The 27,941-nt window shown below is 43.6% G+C and overlaps 1 protein-coding gene across 9 annotated transcripts in view; it reads right to left on the bottom strand.

Annotated features, from left to right (window-relative positions):
- The window catches only part of LOC129702909 (type 2 lactosamine alpha-2,3-sialyltransferase-like), a 70,862-nt gene extending 43,456 nt beyond the window's left edge, over positions 1 to 27,406 (bottom strand). For 4 of the 9 annotated variants that reach the window (XR_008724472.1, XR_008724473.1, XM_055644996.1 and 1 more), the window contains exon 1: positions 27,251 to 27,406. The gene's annotated coding sequence lies outside the window, so the exon portion shown is untranslated. Of the gene's footprint in view, positions 1 to 17,579; positions 18,602 to 22,090; positions 22,181 to 26,892; positions 27,081 to 27,250 lie in introns of those variants that run through there. The other 5 variants (XM_055644998.1, XM_055645002.1, XM_055644997.1 and 2 more) reach the window with 5 other exon arrangements.
- Between the last annotated feature and the right edge of the window lie 535 nt (positions 27,407 to 27,941).

Below are 27,941 nucleotides of genomic sequence, written 5' to 3'. Positions count from 1 at the left end.
GCCTGTGGGAAGAAGCTGAGGAGCATCCTGCTGGTTTTGCAGCTAATGCTCCTGTACCTCTTCCCAGATGGGAGGATGGAGAAAATGTCATGCGATGGGTGGTAAGGGTCTTTGATGATGGAGATGGCTCTGTTGATACATCTCTTCTTGTATATGTCCAGCAGGAAGGGGAGTGGAGCACCAATAATCCTGCTTGCGGTCTTCACTATCCTGTCCAGTTGGTGCCGTTCGTACGCCTTGCAGCTCCCGAACCAGGAAGTGATGCCGTATGTCAGTGTGCTCTCGACAGTCCCCCTATAAAAAGTCCGTAGGTGTGTGGTGGGGAGGCCTGCTTTACATAGTCTTCGGAGAGGGTGAAGTCGCTGCTGGGCTCTCTTGACCAGAGCTGTGGTGTTGGCCGTGGACGTCAGGTCATCAGACAGATGTAGTCCTAAGAACTTTATGCTGCTGACCCTTTCCACATCAGCTCCGTCGATGTGCAGAGGTGTATGGTGTTGTTTCCCCGCCCTCCTGAAGTCAACCACCATCTCCTTAGTTTTTCCCACGTTAAGAATGAGGTTGTGGGATTTGCACCAACCTGTGAGCAGCTCCACCTCCATCCTGTACGCCGATTCATCATTGTCACTGATGAGACCCACCACTGTTGTGTCATCAGCGAACTTGTTGATGAAGTTGTTATTGAGTCTGGCAGTACAGTCGTGTGTCAGCAGACTGAACAGAAGGGGGCTTAGGACACAGCCTTGGGGTGAGCCAGTGCTCACGGCTATGGTTTTTGATGTCCTACTGCCCACCCTGACTGTCTGCTGCCGTTGCGACAGAAAGTTCAGGACCCAGCTACATGTGCCAGCATCAACCCCCAACAGCTCCAACTTCTCCAACAGCTGCTGCGGAATGATTGTATTGAAAGCAGAGCTGAAGTCTATGAAGAGGATCCTGGCATAGGTATTTTTCCGATCGAGATGTGACAATACGAGGTTCAGTGTTGTTGAGACTGTGTCCTCTGTGGATCGGTTGGCTCTGTAGGCGAACTGCAGTGGGTCTAGGTCGGCAGGTAGACTATTTTTGATGTGCTGCATAACTAGTCGCTCAAAATACTTCATTACAATGGGTGTTAGGGCCACTGGTCGAAAGTCATTATGGCAGGCTGGGTTTGGTTTCTTCGGGACAGGGACGATGGTGGCACTCTTAAGACAGTTCGGCACTACTGCCTGGCTGAGTGAGATGTTAAAAATGTCTGTGAAGACATCTTTCAGTTGCTCGGCACAGTCTCTAAGAACGCATCCAGGAATGTTGTCCGGCCCTGCAGCTTTGCGTGGATTGACGCTGGCAAAGGCCTTTTTAACTCTGGCTGCGGACAGCCTGAGCGACTGGTCACTGGGAGATGGCAGTAGTGCACGTGTCTGGGTGCTGTTTTTAACCTCAAACCGTGCGTAGAACTCGTTCAGTTCATCTGGTAGGGAGGGGTTGTTTTGGCATATCCGCAGCGGGGGGGGGCTTGTAGTCAGTGATGGTCTGAAATCCCTGCCACAAGCGACGTGTGTCTTTGTCATTTGCGAAGTGGCTGTTGAGTTTTTGTCCGTACAGCCTCTTCGCTTCCCTGATCCCCCGGGATAGGTTACCCCTTGCCAGTTTGTATGCTTCGTTGTCCCCAGCTTTGAATGCAGCATTCCGGATTCTCAGTAGGAAACACACTTCCCCAGTTAGCCAAGGTTTCTGATTGGCACGCCTCCTGATGGTTTTTACCACCGTTACATCCTCAATACATTTATTGATGTATGCGATGACGGATTCTGTGTATTCTTGGAGGTTGATGCCACTGTCATCTGTTGCTGCCTCTCTGAAAATGGCCCACTGTGTGGTTTCAAAACAGTCTTGTAGTGCTGCCGTAGCTCCCTGTGGCCATGTTCTGACTTCTTTGACCGTTGGCCTGTCCTGTTTCACCCTGGGTCTATATGCAGGTGTGAGCATGACCGCTAAGTGGTCAGAGTTGCCGATATGGGGGAGGGGGGCTGCTTTATATGCATCTTTAATGTTGGTGTACACCAGGTCTAGTTTGTTCTTCCCCCTGGTTGCAATCCAGGGCATCTGGACGCCCGCAGCGGCGACTGCGGATGGTTGAGGTCCCGACCATGGGGAAAATGGAGGAGGTTTGGCCAAATTTTGTGCCTTCCACCACAGTGATGCATGCTGTGGTGGATGTTTGTGTTAAAAAAAATTTATTTTTATTTTTGTGTGTTCTTTTTTATTGTACTGCTGCTGGCAAACTCATTTCACTTGCACTTAGAGTTCCTCGAGCAGACTTTTTTTGCTCAATATTCCAGCATATGCAGTCTCTTGCATCTCCAATCTAAAACTCTCACTAAGTAAACCAGTCATAATACCCACCCTTATCCTTTAATCACCACGTTGGTTCTTTCTCACCCTTGCCCTTCTTACAAACAGGTTTGTATACATATGCTAATAGAGGACCTTTAGGCCATTGTTTGGACTTTCTAATTCCCCCATTGTCAGATCTGATTTTTCTTCCCACCTCCCATCTTACTAAACCTGTTTCACGCTTGAACTATTCACCCAATCTGCATCACATAGCAACTTTTGTTTGATCATATCCGTTTTCCTCTTTGTCATTCAATGGTGACATTGCTTCCCTTGCCTTCACCTCCTGTGGGACTGCACCAAGCATCATCATCATCGTTGAAAACATCAACGGGCACGTGCCTTACAATGCCATGTACGACAGTGATTGCAACTTCTACTGAAGTGAAGTGTGGATGGCTGTTAGCTCGCTAGGAGCTCATCCGCCCTTTGACAGGTCTTGTTTTTGGTCCTGCTGGGAGACCACAGCCCCCTCCTTGCCTAGCAAACCAGGTGGGGGAGACGGTTTAGTCACTGACTATCCAACCATGTAGCAGGTAGCAGGGGATTACATGGTACCCGTGGCCGTGGGATTAAGTTTTAATCTACAATTTGAGAAGGAGAAGGGTAAATCCGGGGTGTCGGTATTACAGTTAAGCAAAGGGGACTATGGAGCCATGAGGGAGGAGTTGGCCAAAGTTGACTGGAAAGATACCCTAGCATGGATGACAGTGGAACAACAATGGCAGGTATGACTGGGAATAATACAGAAGGCGCAGAATCGGTTCATTCCAAAGAGGAAGAAAGATTCCAAGGGGAGTAAGGGGCGAGTATAAAAATAAAAGAGAAGAAATATAACATAGCAAAGATGAGCAGCAAGCCAGAGGATTGGGTAACTTTTAAAGAGCAACAGAAGATAACTAAAAAGGCAATACCGTGAAAAAAAGATGAGGTACGAAGGTAAGCTAGCCAAGAATATAAAGGAGGGCAGTAAAAGCTTCTTTAGGTATGTGAAGAGGAAAAAAAACTGGTAAAAGCCAAAGTTGGACAGTTAATTTATTATGGGGAATAAGGAAATGGCAGATGAGTTGAACAGGTACTTTGGATCAGTCTTCACCAAGGAGGACACAAACAAACTTCCTGATGTACTAGTGGCCGGAGGATCTAGGGTGGCAGAGGAACTGAAGGAGATTCACATTAGGCAGGAAATGGTGTTGGGTAGACTGATGGGACTGAAGACTGATAAATCCCCAGGACCTGATGGTCTGCATCCCAGGGTACTTAAGGAAGTTGCTCTAGATCATTTTCCAATGTTCTATAGATTCAGGATCAGTTCCTGTTGGTTGGAGGGTAGCTAATGTTGTCCCACTATTTAAGAAGGGTGGCAGAGAGAAAACAGGAATTATAGACCAGTTAGCCTGACTGGTGGTGGGGAAGATGCTGGAGTCAATAATAAAAGATGAAACAGCGGCACATTTGGATAGCAGCAACAGGATCAGTCAGTCAGCATGGATTTACGAAGGAGAAATCATTGTTGATGAATCTTCTGGAATTTTTTGAGGATAATGGACAAGGGAGAGCCAGTAGATATAGTGTACCTGGATTTTCAGAAAGCATTTGATAAGGTCCCACATAGGAGATTACATTCTGTTGCCCACATTCTATGTGGGCAACATTAGAGCACATGGTATTGCTGATAGGGTGCTGACGGATAGAAAATTGGTTGGTAGACAGGAAACAAAGGGTAGGAATGAACAGGTCCCTTTCAGAATGATAGGCAGTGACTAATGGGGTACCGCAAGGCTCGGTGCTGGGACCGCAGCTATTTACAATATATGTCAATGATTTGGATGAAGGTATTAAAAGTAACATTAGCAAATTTGTAGATGACACAAAGCTGGGTGGCAGTGTGAACTGTGAGGAGGATGCTATGAGGATGCAGGGTGACTTGGACAGGTTGGGTGAGTGGGCAGATGCATGGCAGATGCAGTTTAATGTGGATAAATGTGAGGTTATCCACTTTGGTGGCAAAAACAGGAAGGAAGATTATTATCTAAATGGTGTCAAGTTGGGAAAGGGGGAAGTACAATGGGATCTGGGGGGTCCTTGTTCATCAGTCACTGAAAGTAAGCATGCAGGTACAGCAGGCAGTGAAGAAAGCAAATGGCCTGTTGGCCTTCATAACTAGAGGAGTTGAGTATAGGAGCAAAGAGGTCCTCCTGCAGTTGTACAGGGCCCTAGTGGGACCACACCTGGAGTATTGTGTGCAGTTTTGGTCTCCAAACTTGAGGAAGAACATTCTTGCTATTGAGGGAGTGCACCATAGGTTCACGAGGTTAATTCCAAGGCTGGTGGGACTGTCATATGTCGATAGATTGGAGCAGCTGAGCTTGTATACCAGGGGCCATAGTTTAAGAATAAGTAGTAAGCCGTTTAGAACAGAGATGAGGAAAAACTTTTTCACACAGAGAGTTGTGAGTGTGTGGAATTCTCTGCCTCAGAAGGCAGAGGAGGCTGGTTCTCTGGGTGCTTTCAAGAGAAAGTTAGATAGAGCTCTTATGGATAGCAGAGTTAAGGGATATGGAGAGAAGGCAGGAACAGGGTACTGATTGTGGATAATCAGCTACGATCACTTTGAATGGTGGTGCTGGCTCGAAGGGCCGAATGGCCTACTCCTGCACCTATTGGCTATTGTCTATTGACCTGACACAAGCCTGCACCTGTAACAAACTAAAAATGGTTTGTTGGGGTTTAATGTTGGCTAGATGCCTACTCACCCCTTTGCAGTTAGCTCAGAAGTTTTGTGTCAGATTTCTCCGTTCCTGATTTAAGTCTCTATGATCATTGTTCACAAATGCTCCACTTCCCCCGAAACATGTCCACCTTATTCTCCAGAACCAGATACAGAAATTATTCCCTCTTCACTGGGCTGAACACACTGATCAGTAATAGCTTTTCTTCTTTATCATTTATCACATCATTGATTGGCAGAATAATTCAAGTCCCCAAACTATTGCACACCCAAAAACTTTCCTGCAGATTTGATCTTCCATTACATGTAGTACTGCCAGTAGCAAGATAGCTTAAAGGAAATAAAGCTATCATGCTTCTGGCAGTTTCATTCCCCCGAGCCAAAAGAACATTATATGCTGTCAGAAACTTACCTTTGTGCTTAAAGGACGAGCAATTCCATTAAGTTGAATGACATGAGAACTGTTATGGGAGTATTTACATCAAGCAAAGGAAGCCCAAATGGACATTCATCTCTGAAGATGAAGATTCAAAAACATACTATACTGCTGCATGCCAATCCAATAGCTGCATGTAGTCTGAAGAAGGGTTTCGGCCCGAAACGTTACCTATTTCCTTCGCTCCATAGATGCTGCTGCACCCGCTGAGTTTCTCCAGCTTTTTTGTGTAACCTAAGCTGCATGTAGTGATTGTTTGGCTGCCAGCAAATAGATATTTCCAAACTAAAGAACAAATTAAGAAACATTTAAGCAATCACTTCAGAACACGTGTCATGTTTTTCGCCTCGTGTCATGATATAGTAAATCACATTGGGCTATATTTCTGGGAACTGTGATGTTATCGAGTACCTAAATTAAATAAACCATTGCTAATTTCAATTTGAAAACAATGACAATTGGCAAGCTTTTTGAGTGATCTTGGTACTCAAGACAAGTCCAATCTTGTCCTCATCTGCTGTTCAAATACTTCTATGGTTGACTTCCGGTTTGAGAGGCAGATGGAGTAGATGCACTAAGCGAGTGCTCCGGTAATCTTATCATTTTCCTAACATTCTGCCCTCTAACCTTTACACCAGAACAAAGTCGGGTTCTTTTTTACTTGTCTGACATTTCTTTAGAGTAAGTGTTGCCGTCTCTCTAAATGGCATCGAAGGGTACAGGGTCGAGCACAAATGAGGACGTTGACGTTAGCTTGGAGGCTATTACCATGCTGCTTGAGCAACACCGGGAGGCACTAGCCATTGAGTTTAGAACTTCGTTTGGTCGGCTCGACTCAAAGCTAGACCAAATAAAGCTTACAGTGGAGGATCACGATCAATGCGTCACGTCCCTGTTACTTTCTGCAGAGGATCTTAACCAGCGAGTCGTCGACCTTGAGAGCATTTGTTCCACTCCGAGTGCTGACAATACTAAGCTAAAGGCTAAAGTGGCCGACTTGGAGGGCCGAAGTCGGCGACAAAACATATGCATCCTCGGTCTACCGGAATCCACTGAAAGCGGACGGCCTACTGAGTTTTTCTCAAGTTTGCTGCGAGAGGTTTTCGGGAGCGAGACGTTGACATCCCCTCCAGAAGTCGACAGAGCCCATCGCTCCCTAAACGCTAAACAGGCCCCGACCAGAGACCGCGGCCAGTCATTCTCCGCCTGCATCGGTATCAGACGAAGGATCTCCTCATCAGAGAGGCACGGCGGAGAGGGAATCTCGAATTATGCGGCAAACCAATTTGGATTGTGGAGGATTACAGCCCTGAAGTTCAGAGCCAGCGGGCAGAGTACAGAGACGTCATGGCAGAACTTTACAAACTGGGACTAAATTCTGCTCTGCTATATCCAGCTCGACCCCATCTCACGTTGTTCGGTGGAGCCAGAAAGCCAGACGAGGAGGCGCAGAAATACATCAACAGCCTCCCTAGGCCACCAAAACCCCCACAATGACTCTGTTTAGGTACTTTGAACCCACTGGATGAGAGGTAACACTGTATAGCTCTCCCTACTGGCACGACGTGCAGCATGTCAGCTAACATCTGTGGTGTGTTTACATGGCTGAACGTGCTCATTCATCCGAGTGTGCTGCTTATTTACTAAGATACTTATACAAAATGGCTACAGCCAAATGCCACTATATGTGCACTGTAAATTAGAAACGATTTCCAGCTGGATATTTGAGTGCTGTTACCACATATGACCTGGCCCTATATCTGTGTGCTATTGCGTTCTAACTTTGGCTCTTTAAAGGCTTTTATGGGCCAGTAAATAACTTTCAAGCTGCAATCATATTTTCAAGGACATGTTAACCCATGTGAGTTTACGTTTACATTTAACCATCTAGTTTACTGTTGACAGAGTTCTGGGTTTGCACTTCTTCAAATCTGGGTTAGATTTGAAGATGGGACTCCTGAACTTCAACTCCCCCTCCCATTCCCAATCCGACCTCTCTGTCCTGGGTCTCCTCCATTGCCAGAGTGAGCAACACCGGAAATTGGAGGAACAGCACCTCATATTCCGCCTGGGTAGCTTGCGTCCTGATGGCATGAACGTTGAATTATCCCAATTTTGCTAGCCCTTGCTGTCTCCTCCCCTTCCTTAACCCTCGAGCTGTCTCCTCCCATCCCCCCGCCCTCGGGCTCCTCCTCCTCCCTTTTTCCTTCCTTCTCCCCCCCCCCACCCCCCATCAGTCTGAAGAAGGGTTTTGGCCCGAAACGTCGCCCATTTCCTTCGCTCCATAGATGCTGCTGCACCCGCTGAGTTTCTCCAGCAATTTTGTGTACCTTCTGGGTTTGCACTGTTCAGTTAGTCCAAAGTTGATATTCAGTCTTCATAGCCATATTTTTTTTGGGGGGGGCTATTTAGATAAGCCAAAATGTTATTATAGAGGTGCTTAAATGTATTTTCTAGTACACTATACTGGATAAATAGTTTGACATTAGACAGGAAGATTCGATTTGTAAAATGTTTGTTTGGAAGAGCTTGCTGCTTCTTTTTTATAGCAGCTTTCTTGGGGGAGGGAGGGGGGGGGGGTTATGTCACTGCCAGTAACATTTTAGCAATTTATATAAACACATCATTACACACTAGTCATTTTCAACCTGCACTGACCCGTTGCTTCGTACTCAGCCGGTCATTTGGTTCATTGTATTTACATTATAACTTAATGTTTTTCTTTATTATACATGGATAGACACATAAAGCTAGTAAGCTGGAACGTCAAAGGTTTAAACCATCCTGTTAAAAGAAGAAAGGTTTTTTCGCATCTTAAATAACTCAAAACATAAATAGCCTTTGTGCAAGAAACTCATATCGGTTGCTCAGGCAACGGCCGTCTCTTGTCAAGTTGGGTGGGGCAGGGGTTCCACTCTTCCTTTCAGGCTAAAGTCAGAGGAGTTTCAATCCAGAATATTTCTTTTGAGTCACATAATGTAATCTGACAATTTTGGTCGGTATGTAATTGTGACTGGAAAATTATATAATAGACTGATAGTATTTGTCAATGTGTATGCCCCTAATGTAGACAATGTAGTTTTTTTCGAGCGGCTATTTTCATTGCTTCCAGACCTGCACACATACTCTCTTATACTCGGTGGTGATTTCAATTGTTGTTTAGATCCTCTTTTAGACCGACCCTCTACTAACCCCAGTACAGTAAGTAAATCAGCTTGTTTCATCCAAGCCTTTCTCTCCCAGTATGGTGTCTGCGAGTCATTGCACTCTTTACGTCCACAAGATAAGGAATACTCATTTTTCTCACATGTCCATCATACGTATTCTAGAATTGACTATTTCTTTCTTGACAACCAACTTGTACCCTTGGTTTATTCCTGTGACTATGAGAGTATTGTCATTTCTGACCATGCCCTTATTGCTCTGGCCTTGTCACTTCCAGATCTCCCTCAAAAGAGTAGGCAGTGGCGATTCAATTCAACTTTACTCTTGGATGATAATAATAATAATAACTTTATTTATAAAGCGCTTTTAGACAACATCAGTTACCACAAAGTGCTGTACATGGGAAGTCAACAAAAAGTTATTGCAAACTACTAAAACCATTAAGACGACAGGACTATAAAAACAGTAAAAATTAAAAGACATTTAAAAGCACTAAAACAGGAACAATGTCTCAGCCAGTGTCGAAAGCCAGTGAATAAAAGTGAGTTTTTAGGGAGGATTTAAAGATGGACAGTGAAGGGGCCTGTCTGATCTGCAGCGGCAAGGTGTTCCAGTGCCGGGGCAGCAGATAAGTTTGTAGAGTTTATGGAAAGAGAGATAACTTTTTTTTCCCACTAATATATCCTCTGAAATCTCTAGCCTGATCGTATGGGATGCCCTTAAGGCTTACCTTAGGGGGCAGATCATATCTTACACTGCTCAAATGAAGCGGAAATCCAATAAAGAGCGTTTGGATCTTGCTCATCAAATTGGAGAAATTGACAAGCAATATGCGCAAACTCAAAATCCAACTCTTTTTAAAATACGATTGGAACTCAAAACCAAATTTGACCTACTCACTCAATTGAACACATACTTTAAAAAAAATAAAGCCATGTTTTATACATATGGAGATAAAACTGACAAATTACTTGCAAATCAGCTTAAAGGTGTGAAAGCGAGACAGAATATTTCTAAAATTCGCATGCCTAATGGGCAGTCCACTTCGGATCACTTGCAAATTAATGACGCTTTCAGAGACTTTTATTCCCAGCTTTATACTTCAGAATCTCAACCAGATCATAAGGTAATGCATGACTTCCTGAGCAGTCTAAATATTCCCAAACTCTCATTAGATTTTAGGGAAAGATTGGATGAACCTATATCACAGGCAGAAATAGCTTCAGCCATTTCCTCAATGCAATCAGGCAAATGTCTGGGCCCTGACGGCTTCCCGGCAGAGCTTTAAAAAAAGTTCTCGCTACTCCTTTCCCCACAGTTGTGTTCCGTTCTATCTGAATCCTACAGACAAGGTTCTCTTCCTCCATCCTTTGCCAAAGCCTGTATTACTCTTATCGCCAAAAAAGGTAAAGATCCAACTGAATAAGCCTCCTACAGACCCGTCTCCCTTCTAAACATGGATGCTAAAATTTTATCTAAGGTTCCAGCACGTAGACTAGAGAATGCCCTCCCTACCATTATATCTGAGGACCAAACCGGCTTTATTAAGAGCAGACATTCCTTCTTTAACATGCGTCGATTATTCAATATTGTCTACTCTGCTTCTGAGGATGTCCCCGAGTGTGTCGTATCTATTGATGCCGAAAAAGCATTTGATCGCGTTGAGTGGGTCTATCTATGGGCTGTTCTGGACAAATTTGGTTTTGGAACGAACTTTATGTCATGGATCAGGTTACTATACTCTCATCCCACAGCCTCAGTTTGGACTAATGGCCAGTTGTCCAAGTCGTTTGACATGCATCGTGGAACCCACCAGGGGTGTCCTCCGAGCCCCTTTTTGACTTGGCCATCAAACCTCTTGCCATGGCGTTTCGCAGCTGTGAGGACATAGCTGGTATTTGGAGGGGCAGTACACAGCATAAGGTCTCACTATATGCTGACCACCTTTTGCTATTTGTCTCAAACCCAGGCACCTCTCTGCATTCTGCTATGTCACTGCTCAATAATTTTGGTCAATTTTCAGGTTATAAGATAAATCTTGGAAAAAGCAAACTGTTTCCCATTAACTATGAAGTACAATCCTCAGATTTCATCAACTTGCCATTCAAAATTGAAAAAAAACAAGCTCTCATACTTGGGCATTTCAGTTACGAGGAAATACAAGGATCTTTTCAAAGAGAATTTTATCCATCTGTTACACCAGATCGAACAGACACTAACGTTGAATGTAAAAGTGATTTCGCAAGCGAAATGGGACAAATCTCGGCGTTGTTTCGTGTGCTTCTGGCGGCCCAAGGTCAACTCTGACCACACACACACACACACACACACACACACACACACACACACACACACACACACACACACACACACACACACACACACACACACACACACACACACACACACACACACACACACACACACACACACACACACACACACACACACACACACACACACACACACACACACACACACACACACACACACACACACACACACACACACACACACACACACACACACACACAAATAGATAGACAGATAAAAGTGGGTTGGAAGGCGAAGGAAATAAAAAGAATATGAATAAATAGCTTAGGAACTATTTAACAGATTCACCTTACCATCCAATCCAAACACATGGACATTTCATAAACAATATTATTAAGTCCATTATATTTTAGACGCACAAAACATTCCACGTGGAGTGGCCAAGATGGTTCATGCTTATACTTTGGCATAAATATGGCCACATCGCAGTTCCTCGGCCAATAGCTAGCATTCTCCGAATGCACAATTCCATTGTGTGCACCTATCCCTAATGGCAGTGATAAGCAATCTCAGTCATGAATATACACATTGACTGAACATCAACAATTCTTGCAACTGATAATTCCAAATATTCTTAACCCCCAAAAAATATTAGGAAAATAGCCATTTCCCATATTCCAGAACCATAATTTCCCCTTTAGTTACAGAAACATTGGTCGAAGGAAACAAACTCATAGCATCCCACTATATGAATTTTATGTTTCAATAAGATAACTCGTATTCCTCGGAGATCACGATTTCTCTTCATAAGACAGTTCATTAGTCCAATGACAGTTCATTAGCCAAGGTCGGGATTTTATTCCTATTAAGGGACAAAATATGGCATGTATAGTCTCATGAAAACACTCCATAACGGCACATGACATATTACATCTATACTCCAATTCCCTGTATTAAACAAAACATGGCATTTCATTCATAACTGTTGTAGGATGAGGATATTAATTTGGTGTGCAGATTCCTCCGAACGCCACAACTACCAGAAAAGTTATTTCCACTCCTTCTTCCAAAAGTGGATATCTTTTACATTCTTTCATTATTTTTATTGGCTGCTGTTACTATGCTCAACTGCTACTTTCCTGACAACCAGTTAAAATGTACTATATCCAGCCACACCGTCCTCACAGCTTACCTAGCCTGATACCATGAGCAAAACTGAAGTTATTGTATTCAATTCCCTCATCCAAATCACTGATCTACTGTGTCGTGGCCCAAGTATTGATTTTGTGGCATTCTACTTGTTACATCCTGCTAATTTGAAGAATTAGCTCCAGGTTTTTTTTCCATTGATAAATCAATTCTCAATCAATGAAAATTTATTACTTACAACTCCTTGATCCCAATGTTATCTCCTTTGTGGCATCTTTGCAAATCCCAAAATTCCAGATAGATGTTTTTATTCCCCTTGACCTCTCTGCTCGGATTTTTCAGACTGCCATTAACTATCGGATTCTTCAAAAATAATTTGTTTGTAATGAAGACATAAAGTCCGATTATCCACCAGCTTCCCGTTTCCAGCTTTTTCACACCTTACACCAGTCAGTCTGAAAGAGGGTCCTGAATCCAAATATCACCTGTCCATTCCATCCACAAATGTGCCTGATCCACTGAGTTCATCCAACAATTTGTGTTTTGCTGAAGCCCGACTACTTCTGATTGTCCAAGTATCTGTTACTATGTATTTCAGCAGCTAGTCAATTATTAATGACAAACTAACTGCCCTTTTCTCCAATTCCTTTTTCCATCCTTTGTTGAATAGCAGCATTGCAGTTGTTATTTTTCAATCTATTGGGACTATTCTAGAATCTAGGGAATTTTAGAAGATCAAAAACAATGCATCTAACATATATATATAACATATATAACATATATCTACATATCTGTAGCCTCATATTTTTAAAATAATAACCTAGTCAACAGGCGATGTTAGATATAGTACAGGAGAAATAATGAAATTGTTCCTTAAAGTCAGTACCACACTAAAATAGGCCCTTTGGCCCACCTTGTCCAAACTGATCAAATTGGGCTAGTCCCGTTTGCCTGCATTTGGCACATTCCCTCTAAACCTTTCCAATCCATATATCTGCCCAAACGTCTTTTAAAAGTTGTAATTGTGTCTGCTTCTATAGTTTCCTTGGAGGATCATTCTAGCTACTGACTACTCTCCAAGTGAAAATACTACTCAAGGTCCCTCTAAGATCTCTCTCCTCTAACCTTAAGCACGTGGCCTCAATTTTTAGAATTCTCTACCAAGGGGAAAATACAGTAAGCATACATTTAACCTTTGTTCTCATAATCTTATATACCTCAAGAAAGGCCACCGCTCAGCCTCCTACACTTCAAAGAAAAAAAGTCCCAGCCTATCCAACCCTATAACTCAAGCACTCCAGCCCAGGTAACATCCTGGTGAATCACTAATGCACTCATTAACACCCAATTACAGCCTGACCACAAAAGACTGTGGCCTCGTCCACTACCCACACCCTCTGTGCTGCCCAACATCAATCTCTCCATCATCAACAAGAAAAACAGAGGAGGTGGAGAGGCTGTTCAGAAGACAGAAAAGCCAGAAATCTCTAGGACCGGATAATGTTTCCCCCTCTACTCTCAAGCTCTGTGCTGAACAACTGACACTGATCTAAACAGACATTTTCAACCAGTCCCTGCAAACCTGTACTGTCCCTGCCTGCTTCAAAGTTTCCACTATTGTCCCTGTACCCAAAAAGGCAAAGATTACTGGTCTTAATGACTACAGGCCTGTCTAACTGACCTCTGAAGTCAAGAAGACCCTTGAAAGGTTTGTGCTGGCCAAGCTGAAAAAAATATCACGAACCCCTTGCTGGACCCTCTGCAGTTTGCATAGCGGGCCAATAGATCTGTGGATGATGCAGTCAACCTGGGCCTGCACTTCATCCTCCAGCACCTAGACCGCCAGGGGACCCATAAAAGGATTTTGTTTGTTGATTTTAGCTCTGCATTCAATACCATTGTGCCAGAGCTACTACACTCCAAACTTTCCGAGTTGACTGCGCCTGAAACCCTCCGTCAGTGGATCACCAACTTCCTGACAGACAGGAAGCAGCATGGGAGGCTGGGAATGCACATCGCTGACCTGCAAACTATCAGCATAGGAGCACCGCAAGGCTGCGTACTCTCCTCTCCTCCACACCAATGACTGCACCTCCACTGACTCCACTGTCAAGCTTCTCAAGTTTGTGGACGACACAACCCTGATTGGACTGATCCAGGATGGGGAGGATTCTGCCTACAGACAGAAAGTGACACAGCCGACGACCTAGCGTCATCGCAACAACCTGGAGCTCAATGCTCTTAAGACATGGTCTGGCTGTCTTTTTTTATTTAGTTATGTTTAGAGTGTGTCTTTTAGTTTTTTTTCAGAGTTTTATGTGTGGGTAAGTGGGTAGGGTAAGGGGGAAACCGTCCTTCAGTCACTTCCTGGCGAGGACACGGCTATTATCGGAGTCGCGTCCTCGCCCCACCTCCCTCGCAGCCTACCAACTGGATTGGCGCGGCCTTTCCTGCCGGACCGGACCAGAGCTTCAGCAGCGGCGGAGAGCCACTAGAAACATTGCGGAGCGGGCGAGGCCTTCCTGGGATCACCGCTTGGAGCTCTGGAGTGTTGGGCCGCTACTCCAACATCGCGGAGCTGTGGGTGCGGAGCTCCCAACGTGGGCAGCACTGACCTCAACATCGTGGAGTCCTGGGAACCTTTGCCGGGGGTCACCAGCGCGAATCTCCGCCCAGCGTGGCCTGTGGACATCGGAAGCCGCGGACTCCGGTGGAAGGTGGCCAATGAGAGGTTCCCGGCGAGAGGGCCTGAATATCAGGCCGCCTGTAGCGGCGACTACGGGGTGCTCGGGAGGCCCCGACCACGGGTGAACATCAGTGAGGAGGTTGACTGGACTTTGGTTCCTTCCCTCAGTGGGGAACTTTGGTGTCGCTGTGGGGATATTTGTGTTGTGGACTGTGTTTTGTGTTTTTTTTTTGTTTTATATTATATATTTTTTTTTGTGTTTGACTGTAAGGGGAAAATAATTTTGTTGCCTCTTCATTGAAGACAATGACAATAAATTAAATCAAATCAAAATCAAATCTAAATGATAGGCCACCATCGACTCCACAGTCAAAAACAGGATGTACTTCCTGCGGCAGCTGAGGAAGCACAGTCTGCCACAGGCAATGATGGTCCAATTCTATACGGCCATCGTAGAGTCTGTCCTCACCTTCTCCATCATGGTCTGGTTTGGCTCAGCCACCAAGCATGACATCCGGAGGCTGCAGCGAATCGTCCGATCAGCCGAGAAGGTTATTGGCTGCATCCTTCCCTCCATTGACGAACTGTACACTGCAAGGGCCAGGAAGCGAGCGGGTAAGATCATCTCTGACCCCTCTCACCCTGGCCAAAACTCTGAATCACTTCCCACTGGAAGGCGACTCTGGATTGTCAAAGCAGCCGCAGCCAGACATAAAAACAGCTTTTTTTCCCCCATGAGTAGTAACTCTACTGAATAACCAAAAATCTGTAGCCTCCTTGTGCTCTGGCATTTTATTTAATTCACATGTTTAATCGATAATATTTTATTATTAATGTTTAATGTTTTATGTGCAAATTCCTTGTATGGGAAAATACTTGGCCAATAAACTTATTCATCCCAACATCTATTTATTTATTTATTTGTTTTATTATTTATTTCGAACAGAATAAAAGAATAAAAAGTGTGACACAACATGCAAAAAACAAAACAAGAATATTTATAAAGTGTCATAAACAATATCTATAAATAAATGAAATTGCATGTGTCCGAAAAGGAGCAGGAAGAAGCCAAAGCTTATTAATTCCCACCCCTTATTGAACTGCTTGTAATTATCTTATACAAATTTAGCAGCTATATGTACACCATATGTACACCAAATTATTTACATTTATATACTAATTAAATATTTACAAAGCCATATAAAAAAGAAAAAAAAAGAAAAAAACCCTCATATACTATACAGTATCTTAGTCATATATACAACCCATCACTCTATAATCACCCTTCCCAATACAATCAGTATAACAAACATAATGACATCCTTCCTATAGCTCGGTGACCAGAATCGCACACAGTACTCCAAGAGTAGTCTTACCCATGACTTGTACCCTACATTTAGTTTAATTCTATTCCAACTTTTGTACTTGGTACCCTACCCAATGACAGCGTGCCAAACTTCTCCATCTGACTTGACATGTTTAGGGAACCATGCAGATGTACTTCCAGATCTCTGTCTGCAACACACTCCAGAGCTCTACCATTTGCCTTGTATGTTATGCCCTGATTTGACAAATGAAAGTGCAACACCTCACACATGATAGAGTTAAATTCCATGTGCCATTCCTTGTCCCACTGTTCCAACTGAACTCATAAAGGAATAAGAGTAGAATTAGGCCATTCAGCCCATCAAGTCTACTCTGACATTCAATCATGGCTGATCTCTCTCCCTCCTAACCCCATTCTCCTGCCTCCTCTACCCCCCTCCATAACCTCTGACACCTGATCTAGATCGTATTGTAAACTTAGATATCCTTCCTCATTGTCTGCTATTCCACCAGTTTTGCTCTTATCTACAAAGTTACTAATAATGTTAACTACGTTGCCGTCCAAATCAGAAACAGGGGCAGGAGTCAGCTAAACCTGCTCCATTGTTTATTGAGATCCTGGCTGAAATTCTAGCACACCACTATCCTCAATGAATAGACATCTGTTGATCAGTGTTGAATTAATAAAATAACGAGCTTCTACAGACTCTTCGGTTGATAATTTGAAAGTTTCTTCAACCAGAATGAAAAAAAACTGACGACGGTGAATTTAGGATTCAGATACGAGGGGTTCAAGAACAAAAAGCAAAAATGAACATTTAAATATAATTTCCAGTTGGGATGCTTTAGACTAGACTACAAAATTGATAAATGAAGGCATTATTGAAGAAAGCATCAGGCAGGCAGGCAGGCGAACAATCACAAGCAAGAATGAGCTTCTTGGAAGCAGACACATGGGAATGGAACTAGATTGCCTTGGGAATACACACCATCATAAACAGATTGTGGTGCGACTGATGTGCAATTCATTATTGTTAACCTTTTGTTGGAGATAAGAAACTATAATGCATGTGTGTTTTCCAATGTTACTTCAGCAAGAAAACACTAATGATGTCAAACTATTTAGGTAGAAGTACAGGAACAATGATTGAAGTGACTGATGGCAAGCCAGTGCAAACAACCTCAAAATTACAGTGATTTCCCTTACCCACCTCCATGGGAGGTGACGGCCAGATACACATGAAAATGCATTAAAGTTAGAATGCCTTACGAGAAAGGAGCAGAATAGGACAATAAATGGATCCATCACTGAAGGATGGGCATTTATAGACATCCAAAATTGAAAGCAAAGTAAAAAATAAATATATTTTCTCAATTGCAAATATTCTTTCCATATCACTTGCTTCCTTTCATGGAGATATACACTGTTTTCTTACCTTTTATCACAACCCCAACTGGCACCCATCTCAGTTCATGGCTAAGTGGATAGCAGGTGCATCAACACTTACTCAGCCACCAGAGACTTTAAATTAGCTTTCAGGGTTACTTATCCATTCCTCATCAATGGAAGAAGCAGGTGGTGTCAGTTGAAATGGTGGAACACTGCCAGTAAAGGTTCAGAAAACAATACACTGGAGAAATTAGGGAGCATGGTTCAAAAAATATTGTATTTTATATTCCCTAGTTATAGTATACAGATAAACATCCAGATTCTCACCAAACTGGATCCAGTGCTCAGTGCCTGCAGGATTTTCCAAGTCACACACATTCTGACATGGATATATTTCATTGCCTCTAATTGTTGTTCCGTCTAAACCAGTGGTTCCCAACGTGGGGCGTACGCCCCACAGGGGGGCAATTTGATTTTTAAGGGGGGCAATTGAGCGCGACTGAGGAGGTCTGGGTCCAAATTTTCGATTTTTATTTTTTTGGATTTTCCATCAGGTAAACATATGTACTTTATGTTTCAGATGTTATTTTGAGTAAATAATTTTTTTGGGGTAAAAAAGGTCTTTATTTTGTAGTTATTACATAATCACCGCGCCATCGCTCTTCATGCACGTCGCACGAAGCGCGCGAGGTCATGGGAGAACCTTATTTATTGAATTGGATTTAGAAATGCGATTCAAAGAGCTTTTGCTAAGTTACCCTTATAATATCTATTTCCTCCGTTTTCTCTCAAGGGAAAGCAAGGGGGGGGGGGGGGGGCATCAGGATTTTAGAGGTGATTAGGTGGGGCATGGCCAAAAAAAAGGTTGGGAACCACTGGTCTAAACCATGGAGTATCCTTCCCCACAGCACTATGTGAGTAATGTCATCAGGAGGACAGCGGTATTCAACACAGTGGCTCACCATCACCTTTTTAAAAATGTAATTAGGCAATCTGTAGGAAATAATGGTCTTGCTAGTCACTTCCCACTTAAACTAAAATAGGTTTGAGCAAATAGAGATCTGTGGGATCAGGCATTCTGTTAATACATGGAGAAACAAGGAACGGCAGTTGCTGGAATCTCAAGCAAATCTCTAAGTGCTGGAGTAACTCAGCGGGTCAGGCAGCATTTGTGGATCTGGAATCTTGAGCTAAGCAAATTACCCCCCACTTTCCCTCCCCATCCTCCTCTGTGCCCCATGCAGGTGCACAGCCATTTCTCCCACTATCCCGCTCCCCCTTACCCCCATTCCCCAAGTCTGAAGAAGGGTCCAGATGCAAAATGTTACCTAACCATGTCCTCCAGAAATGCTCCCTGATCCACTGTGTTACTCTTGCACTTTGTGTTTGCGTTCAATATCTGGAGCAGCCCCTACAGAATCTCACCAGTGGGCCACACTGATCTTATCAACCAGGATTCCTTCAACTCAACACCGAGCAGCCACATTACTCATCCAAGTCCACTCAACACCAGCTCTGACAGGCAATCTCCATACATTGCCTCTGTAGTTATGTTCACATTCAGACATGCAGCAATAACTGTTTATTTATCATGGAATACTAATGCAGGACAGCGGCTGGCACTTGGTTCCTCGAACAGCAGCTCAAGTGATTGTATTTTCTGAAGTACATGGTGCACATGTCTGTGAGCATTTATGCTCCAGGAACCATAGAACAGTATAGCACAGGAAGAGGCCCTTTGGTGCAAAATGTCTGTACCGAACACGAGGAAAAATGAAAATAATTTCCACTGCCTGCATGTGATCAACACCCCTCCATTTTTTGCACATCCATGTGCCTAAAGCTTAGATTAGTTGAATCAGCGTGAAAATAGGCTCCTCAGCCCACCCTGACCATCGATTCACACCATTTCAATGTAATTCCCTCTTGCATCCACTATGGGCAATTTACAGAGGACAATTAACCTAAAAACCACAAGTCTTTGGGATGTGGGAATGAAACTGGAGTATGCCGTGGAAAGCCATGTGGTCACAAGGAGAACATCAAACTCCACTCAGACAGCTCCAGAGATCAGGATCGAATCTGGGTCTCTGGAGCCACAAGGCAGTGGCTCTACTAGATGTGCCAACCAAGGCACATGAAGCAAAGTTAAAATAATCTTTGCTGCCTGCATGTGCCCCACATCCTTCCATATCAATGTGATTATCTAAAAGCCTCTTAAATGCCACTACGGTATCTGCCTCCACCACCACCCTTAGCAGTGTGTTCTCGGTATCCACCACTCGGTATATAAAAAAACGTGCCCTGTACATCTCCTTTACACTTTTTCCTCTAATGGTTGACATTTCCACCCTGGGGAACAAAGTTTCCCAAAGTTTTGCATGTCTACCCCTTTCATAGTCTTTCTACCTTAACATCGCGGAGCCTGGGATCTCACGACGAGATCACCAGGATCGGAGCTCCGACCAGCGCAGCCCGTGGACTACGGGAGCCGCGGTCTCAGGGGAGGGAGCAGCCGCTCCAGACACTGAGCCGCTGAGAGTGTTCACCCGACGCCAGAACTCCATCATCCGGCGAGAGGGCCTGAAGCATCGGGTTGCCGTATCGGCGACTGCAGAGGCCTCAATAGGCCCGACTATGGGTGAATAGGGGACGGGACTGGACTTTTGCTGTCTTCCCCCACAGTGAGAACCATTGTGAGGGATGTTTTTATGTTTACTGTTAAATTCTTTGATGTTGTGTCTTATCTTTATTTGTGTGCTGCAATGGCAAATCAAATTCACTACACCAATTGGTGTATGTGATAATAAATGTCCTTTGTATCCTTGTATTTGTTTGTATCCTTGTATCCTTAATCAGGTCTCCATTCAGGCCTTGATATTGAAGATTTTGATTTAGAGTCAAGGTTACAGAGTACTTGAACAGGCCAGCTCACCCAAGCTGACCAAGCTGCCTTCTTGAGCTAGTTCCACTTGCCTGCTTTTAGCCCATATCCTTCTAAATCTTTCTGAACCATGTACTTTTCCAAATATCTTTAAATTGTTGTATTGTATTGTACCTTTACCACTTCTTCAGGTAGTCTGCTCCATATCCCCAGCATCCTCTGATGAATAACCTGCCTTTGGTTCCCTTTAAATCTTTCCCCTCTCACCTTAAACTCTAGTTTTAGTCTCCCCTACCATGAGAAAAAAAAAGACCGACTATCCACCTATTGTCCTCAATTTTGCATGAGCTCTATAAGGTCTTCAGTCCAATAGAGCATGAACTCTACAGTCCTAGTATATCCAGTCTCTCCTTATCACTCAAGTGCTTCAGTCCTAGCATTATCATTGTGAATCTTCTCTCCATTCTCTCTACCAGGGCCAGATTTAGAGAGGCCCTAGGCTATTCCACTTGTGAGGCCCCTCCCAATCCCCCACCCCCATAAAAAGAGGAAGATGGAAGAGTTCACCAGATTGACACCGATGTGCAGCCGAGCGTGGCCAATGAGATGGGCTGGAATGCTGCGCTTTTTATTTATTGCCAGTGCTAGTGTTGAGTTATCGGCTTAAAACACTATTATTCTGAAATGGAGGGCAAGAAACATGACTGAAGTGTTGTTTAGAGACTACAGTACGTTGTGACAGCATATGTAAGAAAGGCCTATGACAGTGTCAAAAATATTATACACCAGGCCAGTTCAGAGCTTTTCAAAAAGGGGGTGGCATGGCAGGATTACAAAACAATTTGTGAGAAATAAGTGCACACAGCGCATATCACAAGCGCGAAGCTCAAAGACCCTTGCGGCCGGGGTCCAGGGCCCGCATAAGGGCTCTGGAAGTTCTGGGGTTTTAGATGCTCTCTCGTGCATTCTGAGCCTTATTTTGGTGCATTTATGCACCACATTTATGACCAATATTTCAGAAATAATTTTGGCTGAGTCAAGGGTAATGAGTGGGTTGGAATGGGTTGATTGGGTTAGTTGTTGCATACATTTTTTTTAAATCAAGAATTGAAGCTGTCCTTGTTTTAATAATCAAGTTGTACTGTAAAATGTTATAAAGGAGCATGCAAACACTGCAAATAAAATACTGTAAGTTTTTGCAGTAAATAAAAACTTTTTTTAGAAAATGTTTTGTGTGTTGATCTGATTGCCTGTTACTGTTCGACTGTGTTAGTGTGTGAACATTAAAAATATGATGCAAAATGAAAGCCGCAAACTATGGAATACATATTTTTCAGTACGGTTATCAAGGCAAAGAAAGCATTTTCAATTGTTTGATATTATTCATCTGGAGGAGAAAATATAATTGCTCTTAATTTTGCAATCTCACTAAAGATAATCCCCCTTTCCCTCTCCCCTTCTCCTCCTTCCCCCTCCCTCCCCATCTCTCTCCCCCTTCCCCTCTCCCTCATCTTTGTTCCCCGTCTCAGCCCCCCCTTTCCCCCCTCTCTCCCTCCCGCACCTTCTCTATCCCTCCCTCCCATGCAGCGAGGCTCCGACTCCGTGCCGCAGACACCGCAGCCCCCCAGCCCGGAGAAACGGGCACTCCCGCAACGCAATATTCCACTACTTACCTGGAGTAGACTCCTAGGATCTTTGGTAGACACAAGACATCGAGGTGATTGTGTGGAGTGCAAATGGAGATCTGATCCCGCCCGGGCCCACTGCGCATGCACGGAAAGACAGCATTATTTCGCATCGCTACTGTATTGCCGGTATCCCCCAACTGCGCAGGCGCAGATGGTTGCAATTTTTTTCCCCCAAAACATCCAGCGGGCCGGAACCAGAATTTCGGGTAATTTCTGTCAAAGTGGAAACGCTGATAGCGCTCCAATTTTTTTTTTCCCTCTGGATATCTTTTTTACTCTGGGGAAAAAAACACCTTGGCCGGAGGCCCCCTAGATTTGGATGCCCTAGGCTTCATCTTATGAAGCCTACAGGTAAATCTGGCCCTGTCAAGGCCCCCCTAGATCTCGAGGCCCTAAGCTTAAGCTTGTGAAGCTTATACGTAAATCCGGCCCTGATAATTACATTACATCCTTCCTAAAAGTATGGCAGCCAAAGAGGACACAGTTTTCCTGGTGCGGTTTCACTAATGTCTTGTACAAGTGTGACGCGAATTCTCAACTCTTATCCTCAATGTCCCTGCTGAAGATGACACACATCCAGTCTTTCTTCATATGAAAGTCCTGACATCCCAGGAATCAGTCTGGTGAACCTTCTCTATACTCCCTCTATGGCAAGAATGTCTTTCCTCAGATTAGGAGACCAAAACGGTACGCAATACTCCAGGTGTGGTCTCACCAAGACCCTGTACAACTGCAGTAGAACCTCCCTGCCCCTATACTCAAATCCTCTTCATCAAAATCAAATTCATCAACTATTCTACATTATTTTGTGTAATTGAGAAGGCCTTGTTATCTATGGCAGCATTTGGCCATCATCAGCTAAGGTATGGCAATAATTTATCTCCAAGAAACTTTCCTTGACTGCCTTCATCTTCAAATACATCTTACCTAGGACCGTTTAGAATGAAAACCTTTAAAAAGCATACCTGATGATTTGGCTCTGGCTATAGATTGACTGCTTTATAGTACATTTTGTTGATACTATTTGCATAATCCAATTACCAGGGAAATCCCTTCCAAGATCTTTGCTGTGAAATCTTTTTTTTTTATATAAACCACAAGGGACTTTTTAAATACTGATATAAGCATAAGTACAAGCTCCCCATAAAACTTGAATCTTTCTGACAAAAATATTACTCTAATTTTCATTGTAACGTGCCTAAAATTGTTCTTAAGAGTAAAAATGTTGGCCAGAGGCATGGTTTTTTAATGCACAATGGGGTACGAGTGGGTCCGTATCTCATGTATTGTGTATAATTTTGGTTCCCAAAGTTAAGGGTGCTCAAGCATTAAAAACAATTCAGACTTCAGGTTTACTAGATGGATACAAAGAATGAGCAAGGTGGCACAAGATGAATAGTGGACAGGTTAGGGTTTGTATCTGCTGCAGTTTAAAAATATGAGAGTGGATGATTGGTAAAATAGCCCTTCCCAAATATCCTTTGACTCCTATTTCCAAGCAAATTTCAAATCCAATTGACTAGCTCACTGTGGGATTCCGCATCCTCCAATCTTCCACACCAGCCTATCATGCAGGACTTTGCTAAAGTCCATGAAGACAATACTTACTGTCCAGCCCTCATCAATCCTGTTGGCAACCTTTTCAAAAATCTCTATCAAATTTGTGAGACACAATCTCCCATGCACAAAGCTATGCCGACTATTTCTAATCAGCCCGTACTTATTCCAAATGTGGATAGATTCTACTCAAGAATCCTCTCCAATAAAAATAATAATAATAATAATATCTTTTATTGTCATTGCACATATGTGCAACGAGATTTGGTATGCAGCTTCCATCCGATGTCATAACTTAACCAACTAACAAAATTTAGATTTAGATACCCCGAGAACATGGTTTATAAAATGAACAGTAAAGCAGTAAAACAGTAAAAGTCTAAAGTACAACTGTGTCTGTGCGACATGACCAACCGAGGGAGACAGTTCATGGGGGTGGCGAGCACTCAGCAGGGCCGGTTCAGAGCAGCTATAGCTCTGGCGATGACTCTCCAACAACTTTCCCACCACTGACGACAGACTTTAGTTCCCTCTTGACTTCCCTTTAGTTCCCTAGCTTGACCTTGCTACCCTTCTTACATAACAACATTATCCACTGCCCAGCCTTCCAGAACTTCATCTGCGAACCTCTCTGAAAGAGCCTCCATAATATCCTCCCCAGCTTCCCACAAGGTCAAAAGATGCATTTGGTCAAGTCTTTGGATTTATCCATGAACTTTGAACTTATGAAAAACTTTACAACTAACTCCCTCTTCACTCATGACTGCATCCCTAAGAATGGCTCCAACGCCATCATTAAGTTTGCCGATGACACCACGGTGGTAGGACTGATCAGTGACAACGACGTGTCAGCCTACAGGGATGAGGTCCAGCACCTGACAACCTGGTGTGCCAACAATAACCTCGTCCTCAACTCCAAGAAGACGAAGGAAATTATTGTTGTCAGGAAGATCAGAGGGGGCAGACATACCCCCATCCATATAAACGGGACTGAGGAGGAGCGCGTCTCCAACTACAAATTCCTCGGGGTACACATCTCGGAGGATCTGTTCTGGTCCCTCAACACCTCCAAGCTGATCAAAAAGGCGCAGCAGCGCCTTTACTTCCTGAGGAGGCTCAAGAAAGCTCACCTGTCCCCCCAGATCCTGACCAACTTTTACCGCTGTACCATCGAAAGCATCCTGACCACCTGCTTCACGGTATGGTACAGCAGTTGCACCGTAGCGGACAGGAAGGCACTACAACGGGTGGTGAAAACCGGGCAGTACATCATCGGTGCCCCGCTCCCTGCCATGGATGCCCTCCACCGAAAACGGTGTCTGAGACGGGCCGGGAAGATCATTAAAGACCCCTCCCACCCCAACCATGGACTGTTTGCCCTCCTCCCATCAGGGAGGCAGTACAGGAGCCTCAGGTCTCGTACCAGTAGGATGAGGAACAGCTTCTACAATAATACCATAACATTGCTGAACTCGGAGTCCCGCCGATAGACTTCTCCAGTCTCTCCGTCCACATTGTTCGATTATTGTTTGATTCTGTATTTTTATTTTTATTTCTATATTGCACTACACTACGGACTGACGCTAAACTGCATTTCGTTGTACCCATACTCGTATTTGTGCAATGACATTAAAGTTGGATTGAATTGAATAACTCCTCTTTGGAAATTTGTATCTAATCTAGGACTGCACAACTCCTAAGCCTCTCATTTGAGGGATCTTGACAGTACAGATGTGGAGAAGGTCATAAAACATGAACAATGAACATTGACTGCTCTAGTTTCAGGTAGTCCTTACTTTCTCATCCCCTTCTCAGCCCTCCCTCAGCCCACTGGCTCCACCTCTTCCTTTCTTCTTCCCACCCTCACATCAGTCTGAGGAAGGGTTTTGGCCCAAAACGTTGCCTATTTCCTTCGCTCCATTGATGCTGCCTCGCCCGCTGAGTTTCTCCAGCACTTTTGTCTACCTTCAATTTTCCAGCATCTGCAGTTCCTTCTTAAACTAAAAACAAGGAATCGACCAATTAACACAAAGGAGGCTTTTTAATATTTGATTCAGTGAATTGGCAAAATCGGGCAAGCAAGTTAAATTGACCTTACAGTCACTACCCAGCATGCGCACATCAGAACCAATGATTTAAATGCACAGTTCCACTAAGAATCCCCTTAAACCACATTCATTAACCAAAATAATCCCCGCAAAGAAATACTCTGATAAGAAGAGAATGGATAGGCTAGGTGCTTCTTCCTTGAAGCAAATGAGGTCGAGAGGTGACATAATGGAGGTATATAAAATTACAAGCATCATAGGGAAGGTAGATAACCAGTATCTGTTTCTCATGATAGGGGGGTCTAAAATTAGACAACACAAGTTTAAGGTAAGAGGGCGTGTCTTCAAAAGGGGTCGGAGGGGTAAATTTCCCCCACAAAGAATAGTTCTTATTGCATCAGGAATGCAATGCGAGAAGAAGCAGAAACAATAGCAACATTTAAGCAGCGTCTTGACAAGTACTTACATGAGCAAGGAATAAAGGGATATGAAATTAAAGTAGGCAAGTGGAATTGGCCATGTAAAAGCATAATGGTCAGAATAGACGCGATGGGCCGAACAGCCTCTCATGTTCTCCAACTATGGCTCTATGTATAACAACTATGACTCAAGGTGCGGGACAAGTACTAACATTTTCTATTTCTGTACCCCCGAAAAATGATCACTCGCTCAGATAAATGAAAACCGGAAAACTAATAAAAGGATTGTCAGGTGAAGAAGCTTTTCAGTGCGTTGATGTTTCTATAAAAACATTTTTTTTTCTGATAATCCGCGTTAAAAACAAAGCGGTTGAAAAATAAAATAATTTTCAAGAACTCTGCCAGGATGTTCCAAAATATTTAAAAAACATATTATATTATATATAATATATATATATATATATATGCTGCAAATTAGGCAATTACAGCCCAGTTAAGACCTCGTTACCGTGCCCAAAGTGAAAGCGACCTACTAAACCGACTTACCAAAAGAAAAGGAGGTTACACAAAAAAGCTGGAGAAACTCAGCGGGTGCAGCAGCATCTATGGAGCGAAGGAAATAGGCAACGTTTCGGGCCGAAACCCTTCTTCAGACTCCCCCGCTGCACCCGCTGAGTTTCTCCAGCTTTTTTGTGTAACCTTCGATTCTCCAGCATCTGCAGTTCTTTCTTAAACGCCAAAAGAAAAGGATATCGCTACCTACTTTTTGGTTACTCTTCCTCAATCGAACAGTTCACACCACGTCTGCACATATTGAAACAGAGGGAGGGGAGGACAGAGGGCTAGTTTGCGGACATTACAGTCGCGACCCTTGACGGCAAGCGAGCAGCCAGTCAAACAAAAACAGGTACAACGGTCAGCTTTGGTTGTGCTCGAACCGTGTAACGTAAACTCCCCAAATACCCTGATTAAATGGTGGCGAAAAGCAAGAACTTCATACTTTGTTGTTTTTGGTTTAAAACAAGCGCTCCCCTTTTTTTTCATCTCCCCCTAAAATCGCACGAGTCTTTTCCGAGTAAGGATTTTTAAGTTATACTTGGTCATGTAAATTCCTCCTTTACCTGGTTGTTATTCCCCAAAATCGATGGCATTAATCTCGCCGCCCAAAAACAGTTATGCAAAGTGCGCTTCAGATAACCACTTATGACTGATTTCCTGAAGTCATTAGCTGTTATAACTCTTCACGTGAGATAAGAAATCCACCGTATTAAAGGGCCCCGGGCAGCCCTATTTATTTTGCCGACACAAATGTTGAGTGCTTTATGTTCAGAACCAACTTGAAGTTTAAACCGATTCGCATGCTTCTGATATTCGTTATCAGAAATGTTATAATTGCGATTTAGGAGGATTCGGAGGATTCATTCCACGATAACCTCTATACTCCATGCAGCAGTTTTTCTTTTTTTCTTCTTCAGTAAATCCTGATTTTCTTTGTGTTAGCCGGATTTACATATTACTGTGTCAATTGGTTCCCAATAGGGTGTTGGTCCGACGATTTTAAAAGACTGCCATGTGGTTATATCACGTTGTATTGTATGTGCTTTTTCTAAAGTTGCTAGGCGGACCGCCACCAATAAAATGTAAATTGTATACTTGTCATAAATAATTGAGAACGCAGTTCAAGGGAACGCAGAAATGTGTTACCAATCAGTAATCCAGCTATAGTGTCATTTAATCTGAAGCGATTTTCTTTACCCTTTAGAGATCTCCAGTGTTCACATCTCAAATGCGTCAAATCCAAACCGGAAATGC

This window comes from Leucoraja erinacea, chromosome 13, assembly GCF_028641065.1.
Source record: "Leucoraja erinacea ecotype New England chromosome 13, Leri_hhj_1, whole genome shotgun sequence".
In the NCBI taxonomy this organism is placed as follows: domain Eukaryota; kingdom Metazoa; phylum Chordata; class Chondrichthyes; order Rajiformes; family Rajidae; genus Leucoraja; species Leucoraja erinaceus.
The sequence above is the reverse complement of the archived record's forward strand: the minus strand, read 5'-3'. Positions and strand labels throughout refer to the sequence as shown.